The sequence below is a fragment of the Mus caroli genome, chromosome 9, assembly GCF_900094665.2.
Source record: "Mus caroli chromosome 9, CAROLI_EIJ_v1.1, whole genome shotgun sequence".
In the NCBI taxonomy this organism is placed as follows: Eukaryota; Metazoa; Chordata; class Mammalia; order Rodentia; family Muridae; genus Mus; species Mus caroli.
In genome coordinates this window covers 489,774-501,074 of record NC_034578.1, presented here as the reverse complement: position 1 = coordinate 501,074, position 11,301 = coordinate 489,774, and the positions used below count along the sequence as shown (strand labels likewise).

The 11,301-nt window shown below is 41.0% G+C and overlaps 1 pseudogene; it reads right to left on the bottom strand.

Annotated features, from left to right (window-relative positions):
- Positions 1-6,384: 6,384 nt before the first annotated feature.
- Positions 6,385-11,301, bottom strand: part of LOC110301395 — a 48,840-nt pseudogene continuing 43,923 nt past the window's right edge.

Genomic DNA, 11,301 nt, shown 5'->3' with positions numbered 1-11,301 from the left:
ATACCTAGGAAGGTAACTGTGTCTACTGTGGGCTAATAACTCCCCGGAATGAGATATGTCTAGAATGAATTCCAGCTATGTCTTAGGTAATGAGTATGATTTTATGAATAGAATACTAGAAATCATGTAACAGTCTTCCACTTCCTGGGGAGCAATTATTTGAAGTATTCATTATAGGTTCTAGTTTTCTAGTACAAACTTCACATCTTTGGAAAGGGTTGTATATACATACATACATACATACATATACATATATATATATGTCTGGTTTTGTTTTTATGTGTTTCCTTATTTGCATGATCTACATCTCAATTGTTGGTATCAGGAACTGGCTTTACTGATTCAGACCACCTCTGAACCCAGTGATGACAGTAACATCACCCATAGGCAACAGGGAATCACACATCTGTTGCCACTTGGCTCACTTCCTACCTTTGCCTGTGAGTGGTTTCATCACAACCTAAAAGGCAGACCCTCCTGACCTCTGCTCTCTCTTTTCCCCTTTTCTTCACTGCCACTTTTTGACCCCTTCCCTCACAATAAACTTCTGTCACATGGAACTGCATTGGCCTGGTGTGATCTGACCAGACATGAGCCATGATTCTAACACAACATTGGGTGACTTCCCTTCTTGAAAGCAGTTCCTAACACCTCAGGCTCTTGCATCAGTTCAAAAAGTTCTGGGCCTAGGTTGAAACACTTCTGGGATTCACCTTAGCCCATAGATGTTCACATGAAAACCTGAACATCTAGCCTGGCTGTACATTTGTAACTCATTGCTGAACTCAGAATTCTGGTACAAATACTTCAATAACATCCGTGTTGCCTAGTGCTTCATTGTCCTTGAATATACCTTCAGGCTCCCCACTGGGATGTTTCCTGGAAAATCTCAAGTCTCTGACATTAACACCTATCTTGAGGGCATCAAAAACTCTGCAGTAAGGTCTGGATTAAGTACCCATTAGACAATGGCTCCAAAAGGCCACTTAATGGCACATTGCACCCAATTATTTTAGGGGATCTTCATATATACTGCCAGCAGTCTGGTAAATGGAAAGAAGTTCCCTATGCCCAAGCATTTACCTATCTTTGATTCAACCCCTCCCTGTGTTCTTCTTGTTCCCCAACTAAACTTCTTTTAGTCATGAAACCTCCACCAGATCATGCTACAACTCTCGATCCAGCTATCAAACCCCCTTCTTTCTTCCACAGACCTGTTTCCATGTCTCTGAAAACCCAAACCACAGCCTTCTCACCAGGATACCCCAGAGCCTCTTTGCTCAACCTCTCCAGACCCCTTCCTTCCTCCTGTGCCAGCTGTAGGTCACTCCAATCACCCTACATAGGCACCTAGCTTCACCCTTCCCATTACCAGCTCCAAGGTCACAGACAAACCCCCAATTTCTTCTCTCCTAGGGACACCTGACCCAGCATAGACCCTTTCTTTAAGGGCTGTACCTCTCATCATTCATTTTTGGTAGTGCTGACATATCCTGTCCCCTTATTGGGAAGAGATTTCTAGCTAAGTTAGGAGACTCTATCTTCTTTGCTCTCCTCATTTGTCTAAACCCAAGCTTGCCAGCAGCTCCCCTCCTCCTTTTTCTAGCCAGGCAACCTACTAACACTAAAATGTTATTTCATTTTCCAACCTCTCAAGTAGACCCCTGAGTCTAGGATGTCCAGAACTGTTCTGTTGCTAAACATCATTCTCCTCTTGTCATCTAATTACTGGATTCTACAAGGTACATAACCCCATCTCTCTCCAGGGCCTCAGGAGACTTAAACCTATCATTTCTGATCTCTTAAGAAAAAACAAACAAACAAACAAACAAAAAAAAACCTCCTTCACCACACCTCTTCCCTCTTTAACACATATAATACCAGTTAAGAAACCTAACAGAACCTATTGCCTGGTTCAGGACCTCAGGCACATTAATTCTGTTGTGGTTCCCCTTCTATCCTTTGGTGGCTGACACACACTTCTTCCAACTATTCCATTGCGGACATCCCATTTCTCAGTCTTAGATCTCAAGAATGCATTTTTATTTATCCCTCTAGATGCCTAGTCACAGAACATATTTGCTTTTACCTGGACAGATCCAGACACATACTTCTCTACCCAATTTATCTGGCCTGTTCTACCTCAGGGATTCCAGGACAGCCCACATCTATTTGGCCAGGCCCTGAATTCTGACTTACTGTCTCTGTCTCTCCCTAAATCTATGATCGTACATTACATAGACGACAAAAGGAAGAGATTTTATTATTCCTAGGAAAAGCTTTTTATATGTTCCTGGGTTCCTCCTTTCCCCTCTTTCTCATCACTTATATGAAACAGAGTTAGGGCCCACCAAACAACCTCTTCTCAAACCTGTTATCAAGTCCTTTCAAAGGCTCCAACAGGCTCTCCTTAAGGTCCCAACCTTACATCCCCCTGACCTCACTTGTCATTTTTCCCCCTACATAAATGAAAAAGAGGGATTTACCCTTGGAATCTTAGATCACCAACTGGTGCAACTCTTTTGCATCTGTAGCATACTTGTCATAAATACTAGATCTAATCATCCAGGGATGTTCACCTTGTATTCATACCTAAGTAGCCACTGGACTCCTTATTGAGATTCAAAAAAACAAACCTTGGGGTCACCTAGAACTATCTTCTCTTCTCACAACCTGTCATAGCTCCAAACTTACAAAGGCTTACAAACTCTACCTCCCTCCAGGGTTCTTTCTCTTCAGGTAGCACCAATAGAAGACTCTACACTAACCTTCCAATCATGCCTGATTCTGAATATTTCCAGTCTTCTTCTTTGACCAAATACTAACCACTCCCTATCTCACTCCTGCACTGAAATTTTAGATGAACTATTACCTCATCCTTCACACATACAGAAGGGTACATGCCTCAGGTCATCTATAACTGGTATACACAGAGGTTGTGGAGGCACACACCACCTATCAATAGGCTGATCTAATAGACCTTACCTGTGTCATTCAACTGGCACAGAGAGAATCCCTCACATCTACACAGATTCTAAATATGCCTTCTATATCTTCCTGTCCACATCATTATCTGAAAGAAGTGTGGGTTACTTATGACTAAAAGAGGATTATTAACTAATGCAAACCAAATTATGGTCATGCTAAAGGCCTCCCATTTCCCCACAGCTATTGGGATTGTCCACTGTAGATTCCACCAGACAGATGACTCTATTGTCTCCAAGAGAAACAACCAAGCTGATGAGGCAGCTTGGCCTTTAGGATCCTAGACTTGTCTCACCCTTCCCAGGACATTCTTATACTGTGACACGCATCCCAACTTTCACCCCTTGACACTCATCAAACTTTGTCCTATCTTCACCAACTCTTTCATCCTAACAGCCAAGCATTGTCTTATTTTTTAAGAGTCACCTACAGCCTACTCCTGAGGACTTAAGTTTTTAAAAATCTATCACTGCCTCTTGCAAAATCTGTCAGAAGTCAGACTCCAACTCCAGGTATCATAGCAGCCCTTTTCCTACCCATCAGGCTAGAGTGTCTCTTCCTGGAACCGACTGGCAACTTGACTTTACCAACATGCCCACTGTCAAACATGCCAAGTACCTCCTGGTCTTGGTGGACAACTTTTCCTGGTGGATGGAGGCATTTTCCACAATTAACAAAAGGGCTCAGAGATCATCCCCCAATTTGGTGTCCCAGCCTCCCTCCAGTCAGACAATGGTCCTGAATTTAGTTTCCAAATTTCTCAAATTCTATCTAAGGCCCTTGACATCTGGCACTTTTTATATTCCTCCCCACTCTCTATCTTCAGGTAAGGTAGAAAGAACCAACAGCTCCTTAAAAATCACTATTTTTAAGCTGTCACAGGAACTTCATCTCAATTGGGTAAAACTTCTACCTTTGGCTCTTTTCAGTCTATGATCTCTCCCTAAGCAATCTCTCCTCATCTCACCTTTTGAATACATATATGAACATCCAGTCCAAACTACTGGTCTTTCACCTAAATGTTCTCCCCTCCCAGACCATCTACTCACACCATTACTTTACCACCTCCTCTCTCTCCTATAGAACTTTGCTGACCAACATCTACCTCAGCCACACACTGTCCCCTGTCCACAGGCTGTCAACATTGAAGACCAAGTACTTTTACCCCCTACAGACTGTTGACCCTCACACTCTCTCCTAAATGGCAGGGCTCTTTTAAGGTAATTCTCTTGACACCTACAGCTGTTAAACTCAAGGGTCTATCACATTGGGTTCACCTGTCTCACCTCAAAGCTTTCATCCCTTCACTTAAAAATTCTTCATACACATTGACCCTAACAGGACAGAAGTCCAAGACCACCCGCCTTGTCTCCAGTCCCAGAAAATGAGACTCTACTCTGACATCTGTGCTCAACCCCACTGGATTATACATGGGCTTCTCGTCCTCCCCATCCTGCATTTCCAATGAGGGTAGCCCTTACATCTGGAGATTTGAGGTTCAACAAACCCCCACAGATAACAAATAGTCTTTCCACATAGGCTCAGGAAAATGCTCCATAGCCAGATGCCAGGAACCTGTCCAAATTGCTATCTTCTCTGTATCTGTTACCCCATCTAAATATTATACTCTCTTTACTTGTTCCTCTTTGACCAGATAAAAGGTGATTGTAAAACATGGTCAGACAAATATGGAGGCTGCCTTTACTGGTCTTGTCAGATACATATGCTAGGATCACTGACCAATAACTTCTTCTATTAATAATGCAAGACACTCTTTTTCTACATACAAGACCCATGAAATCCCAGATGGGAAACAGGAGTTGTTGAGAATCTCTAACATAAAAATCAAGCTGGGCTCCTAATAAATACTATCTGCCTAGAGAGAAAATACTTCTCAATTGCCCAAACTCTAGGTATTGGAAAAGTAGGGAAGTAATCAAACCCTCCTCTGAGGTCCTTACCTCCTTGACATCTCCCCACCCCTGCTTAAATGGCACTAACTTGTCATTTTACCTTTTGCTTCAGACCTTGACCTTAATGTCACTTAAACTGGTTGATTTAAGGATTGTTGGGTCTGCATACCCCTGGAACGAACTCACAATTGCCACTTACAGACTTTCCTCTGTCCCTCTTCCTGGCATGGCAAACTGTGTTTTTTGTTTTTTGTTTTGGTTTTTTGTTTTGTTTGTTTTGTTTTCATTTTTGTTTTGTTTTTGTTTTTTTGTTTTTTGAGACAGAGTTTCTCTGGCTGTCCTGGAACTCACTTTGTAGACCAGGGTGGCCTCGAACTCAGAAATCTGCCTGCCTCTGCCTCCCAAATGCTGGGATTAAAGGCATGCGCCACCACCGCCAGGCCATGGCAAACTGTTTTAAGACCTCCAGGACATGTACTGTAGGAATGCTAAGCTCCCTAGACCGAAATAGAACCACAACACTTGATACCTCATCTCTTTCACAATGCCCTACAGTCCAAAAGACATCAATTCTTTATGGCACTCAGGTATATCATTGCCTACACCCCAGATGGTCAGGAGTTTGCACATCAGTACCCCTTTTCACTGAACTAGGAGTAATCCAGGGAAACAAGCTCCTGCCAATCCTAGTTGTAGATATGATAGATGCCCACCATAACAGGGTACTTCAGGTCATGCCACTCTTGGTTGCTATGGGAATAGCCATAGGTGCTGGTGCTGGAATTGCAGGGATAACAACTTCCATAACCTATTATGATAAGTTCACTTCCAAGCTTGACATTGATTTTCAAAAAATGTCTGAGATGATGCTTACAATCCAGAAACAGTTAAATTCTTTGGCATCTGTGCTGCTTCAGCACAAATGGAGGCTAGATATATTTATTGCTAAAGAAGGTGGTCTTTGCCTACTCTTCCAAGAAGAATACTGTTTCAAAGCCAACCAATCCATAATAATGAGAAATAAAATTCAGGAGATACAATCAGACATGCAGAATTTCAAAGAACATGAGGCCTCCAATTCCTGAATTCTCGAAAACCCTATATGGAATTTTGTAATGCATTTTCTAGTCATCTTTCTGGTGTTACTATTTATTCTTTGCCCCATCAATCTTGTTTCTACATTCCTTCAATGACAAATACAAAAAAAAAATTCTAACCAAACTATTAATCAGTTCCTGTTACAGGATTATTGTCTTCTGCCTACAGAGGAGCCACTGACCACAGAGGAGCCTGATGTGAATGTCTACCAAGTGGCCCCTGATGTCAGCTACACATCGAAATTGACTACACCCCTAGACAGCAGGAAGCAGGTTAAGAGACATAATGCCCTTATTCCCCTTTCACCATTGGCTTCCCCCTCCCGCTTTTTTTCTTCTCTTTATAGTAAGAAAATGGGAGTTATCAACATAACTATCAGAAACTGGCTTTATGGTTTCAGATCACCTCCAAACCTAGTGATGACAGTGACATCATCCACAAGAGACAGCGACCCTGTAACTGTTGCTACGGCAATCACCATTAATTCCCAGAATCCACTTGGCTCAACTCCCACCTTTACTTCCTAGCAGTTATATCACAAACCAAATAAAAGGCAGACCTTTCTGACCTCTGCCATCTCTTTTTCCCTTTGTCTTTACCGCCACCTCTTGACCCCTTTCCCCACAAGAAACCTCTCTCAAGTGGAACTGCATTGGCCTGGTGTGGTCTGCTCAGACACGAGCTGCAAATCTAACACAAGATCCATGGCAATGACTTGATTTATACAATCAAGCCTTGTTTCTGGTGTTTGACTAAAAATCTTGATACTGTTTTGAATGGTGTGATAAAAATTTGTGCCATGTTCCATCTACTCACAGTGTGAATCTTCCCTTTGTCCAGCATTCCCATGCTGGCCCCCTGCTCTCATCTCACTTCTATGATCACAGCATCCAAGCCACTAGGGAATAAAAGGTGTGGATGTAACTGATACATTGTTATCTATGTCTTCAGTTACACTTGGTACTTTAAGCCTAGAATTTTTGCCTTTTAGGAAGATAATTCCCCATCTCTTGTTTGTTCTGAGTGTTAAACACAGTGTGTACTTTCACTTGTTATATGAAATTCTAAAGTCCTGTGACCCCAGTCATTAGTATATCCACTAGTGACATAGATAAGTTTAGTTTTTCCTTAGTGTTTTGGCTTAGGGTTTTTTTGGGGGTTTTTTTTTTGTTTGTTTGTTTGTTTTTTTGTTTTTCGAGACAGGGTTTCTCTGTGTAGCCTTGGCTGTCCTGGAACTCACTTTGTAGACCAGGCTGGCCTCGAACTCAGAAATCCGCCTGCCTCTGGCCAGATGAAGTCTAAATCATAAAATGATTTTAAAGAATTTTCTTCCCACCTTTATTTTAGAAGTTAATAAGTTAACATATTGAATAGTGGTATTTTATATAACTCTTACTTTTTTATTTAGTTTTTTTCTCCATATAGGAAAAAGGAAAGTCCTCGCCCTTTATATTCCTGGATTCACATGATATTTCTATAATATCATGTGCAGAGTAGTTCAGCTCTGCAATCATAAAGAGGAACCTTGATGAAAGGAGACACAGAGAAACTAACACAGTCTTCCAGAAACTCAAAGGCCAGATTGTGCTGCTACTTCCCCATCTGCCCTCAGGTCACAACCTCACTCCTGTATCAAATATACTATAGTCTATCTCTGTCCATTTGAAACAAAAAGATGCCTTTTGTGCAATTTTAAATTAGAACTTTTAATATATCCTCTTGTTCGGTTCATAATAATGTTTTCATTCTTTATTGGTTTTATTGAGATTTATCTCTTATGGCTTACAATATCAAAGGAAGAGTTAAGTAGAGCTGGAAAGCCCTCACTACACTCTAGGTTAAAACATTTTCTCCTCCTGTCCATCACATCACTTAGGAGTCACTGTCTTTTGGTTTCCCTGCAGGCTTCACATTAGAGAAAAGACAAGAAAGAATCTAGGTTCAGCCCAATTTTCATTGAGCAATGAATTCTTGGAGTCTGACCCTGTGCATTTTACTTTAGCCATATTTAAGCACAGTACAATTTTGAGTAAATATATTCAGATAACAATTAATTAACTACCCCGTGAGTACAACAATCCTTAAGACATGTTTACATTGAAGATCTATATGAAATAATTTAAAGTATTATAAGAAGTCCTCTTGGAAACAATCCCCGAGATAAGAGTTGGGGAGGATGACTGAGGTAAGTGTAATGCCTGGCACTAAGAAAACAGACATCACTTAGGCTCTTGCAAAGTATAAATAATATCTCTCACGACATAGATTTTGGCCTAAAAATGATACTTAAGGTTTTATGGGGAAGAAGGGTATGGGATAAAAAACCATAATATTCTGGATAGCAAAGAATTAGCAGGTTGTAAACTACATTTCCCCAATCACTGTAGGACAACAGGTTAAGCATCTCTTTCTTTTGAAAGAAGGTGGAGTTAAAATTTTCCTGACATGTCTAGTGCTTATCTGAGTGCACAAGCATTTCTTGCTCTTCCTGTGTGTGTGTGTGTGTGTGTGTGTGTGTGTGTGTGTGTGTGTGTGTGTTTGCTTGAGTTAGATGCCAGCCTGAACTATACAATGAGTTCCAGTACAGCAAGTTCCAGTACATTAAGACCCTCATTTCCCTGCAAAATGCAATCAAGCCAACAAAAAACCTAGAAAGAATTCAGAGATCTTTACTGAAGTTCCTACAAAGAATTATACATTCACTAGAATTCTGTATCATCTGGCAGAAACCTGAAGTATTCCAGTTTAAACTGCAATGTAAATAATTTCTTTTCTTTATTTTTTTCACTCCATCTTCTATTCCCCCCAACCCCTGTCCACCCTCAGACTGTTCCACATCCCATACCTCCTCCCCACCCCTGGATATCTCCATGTGGATATCTCCACCTGACCTTAAACCCTCCAATTTCTTGATGGTTAGGCGCATCATCTCAGAATGGACACAGACCCAGAAGTCCTCTACTATATGTGTGTTGGAGGCCTCATATCAGGCTGGTATACACAGCCTGTTTGGTGGTCCAGTGTTTGAGAGATCTCAGGGGTCCATATTAAATGAGATTGCTGCTCCTCCTCCTACAGGATTGCCCTTCTCCTCAATTTCTTTCAGCCTTCTCTAATTCAACAACAGGTATCAGTTGCTTCTATCCATTGGTTGGGTGCAAATATCTTCATCTGACTCTTTCATCTGCTTGTTGGGTCTTCCAGAGTGCAGTCATGCTAGGTCGCCCCAACCTCTGATCTCCTGATTTTCATTCTTTCTTCAGGCCCTCAGGACGGTAGTCATTTTCCCTCAACCAATACAAGATCAGGTTCCCCTCCACTACCTACCCCACCCCTGTCCACATTCCCTCTCAAGTCCTGCCCTCCCTCTCCACTTGTGATTTCTTTCTTCTTCCTCTCAAGTGAGACTGAGGCGTCCTCACTTGGGCACTTCAGCTTGTTGATCTTTTTGAGTTCTGTGGACTGTATCTTGGGTATTTTGTACCATTTTTCCCCTAACCTTTACTTATTACTGAGTACATACCATGCATGTCTTTTTTAAAAATGTTTTATTAGATATTTTCTTCATTTACATTTCAAATACTATCCCAAAAAATCCCCTATACCCTCCCCCAACACTGCTCCCCTACCCACTCACTCTCACTTTTGGCCCTGGCATTCCCCTGTACTGGGGCATATAAAGTTTACAAGACTAAGGGGCCTCTCTTCCCAATGATGACCGACTAGACCATCTTCTGCTACATATGCAGTTAGAGACAGGAGCTTTAGGGGTACTGATTAGTTCATATTGTTGTTCCACCTGTAGGGTTGCAGACCCCTTCAGCTCCTTAGGTACTTTCTCTAGCTCCTCCACTGGGGACGCTGTGTTCCATCCTATAGATGACTGTGAGCATCCACTTCTATATTTGCCAGCATGAATGTCCTTTTGAGTCTGAGTTACCTCACTCAGGATATTTTCTAATTCCATCCATTTGCCAGGAAAACTCAGAATGCCCTACTTCTTAATAGCCTAGTAGTATTCCATTGTGAAAATGAACCACATTTTCTGTATCCATTCTTCTGTCAGGGGCCATCTGAGATGTTTCCAGCTTCTGGCTATCACAAATAAGGCCACTATGAAAATAGTCCCTGTGGCATGGTGGAGGCTTTTTGGGGTACATTCCTAAGCGTCTTCAGGTAAATCTACTTCCCTGAAGGTCTTCAGGTAAATCTATTTCTAATTTTTCTGAGGAACCTTCAGATTGATTTCCAGAGTGTTTGTACCAGTTTGCAATCCTACCAGCAAAGGAGGAGTGTTTCTCTTTTCCCATAGTCTCACTAACATGTGTTGTAACCTGTGGTTTTTATCTTAGCCATTTTGATTGGTGTAAAGAGACCGTTTTGATTTGCATTTCTCTGATCACTAAGAACTTTGAATATTTCTTTTGGTGTTTCTCAGTCATTCAAGATTCCTCAGTTGTGAAATCTCAGTTTAGTTTTATACCCCATTTATTGATTGGGTTTTTTGCTTTTTGGAGATTTACTTTTTGAGATCTTTATATATTTTGGATATTAGCCCTGATTAGGACGTGGGGTTAGTGAAGTTTTTTTTTAAGATTTATTTATTGATTATATGTAAGTACACTGTAGCTGTCTTCAGACACTCCAGAAGAGGGAGTCAGATCTCATTAAGGATGGTTGTGAGCCACCATGTGGTTGCTGGGATTTAAACTGTGGACCTTCGGAAGAGCAGATGGATGCTCTTACCCAAGGAGCCATCTCACCAGTCCCGAAGATTTTTTTTTCCCAATCTGTCGGTTGCTGACTTGGCTTATTGACTATGTCCTTTTTCTTACAGAAGGTTTCAATTCTCATTAGGTCCCATTTATCAATTAAAGCATGAGCCACTGGAGTTCAGTTTAGGAAATTTCCTCCTGTGTCAATGAGTTCAAGGATCTATCCCATATTGTTTTCTATTAGAATCAGTGTACCTGGTTTGATGTTGAGGTTATGTTGAGGTTCTCTCTCACTCTGTCTCCTTTTTTCTCATTTTATTTATTTATTTTCATTTTTTATAGAATTTTTTCTTTTTTTTTCTTTTTTTCTTTCTTTTTTTTGTTAGCTTCACTGGAAATACTTTCATTTAAGATGCCAAAGTAAACATAAGTGAATGTAAGCTTTAACATGGTATTCAGTTAGGCACCAACTTGCTGAAATCATTGACTTCATTTAGTAGGAAAATTGGGCTAAATCATGAGAGCCTCTTGGCAGCCATGTTAAAATTATTCCATTCAATGAAGAAGGACTGTTTTCTTTTTTTTTTTTT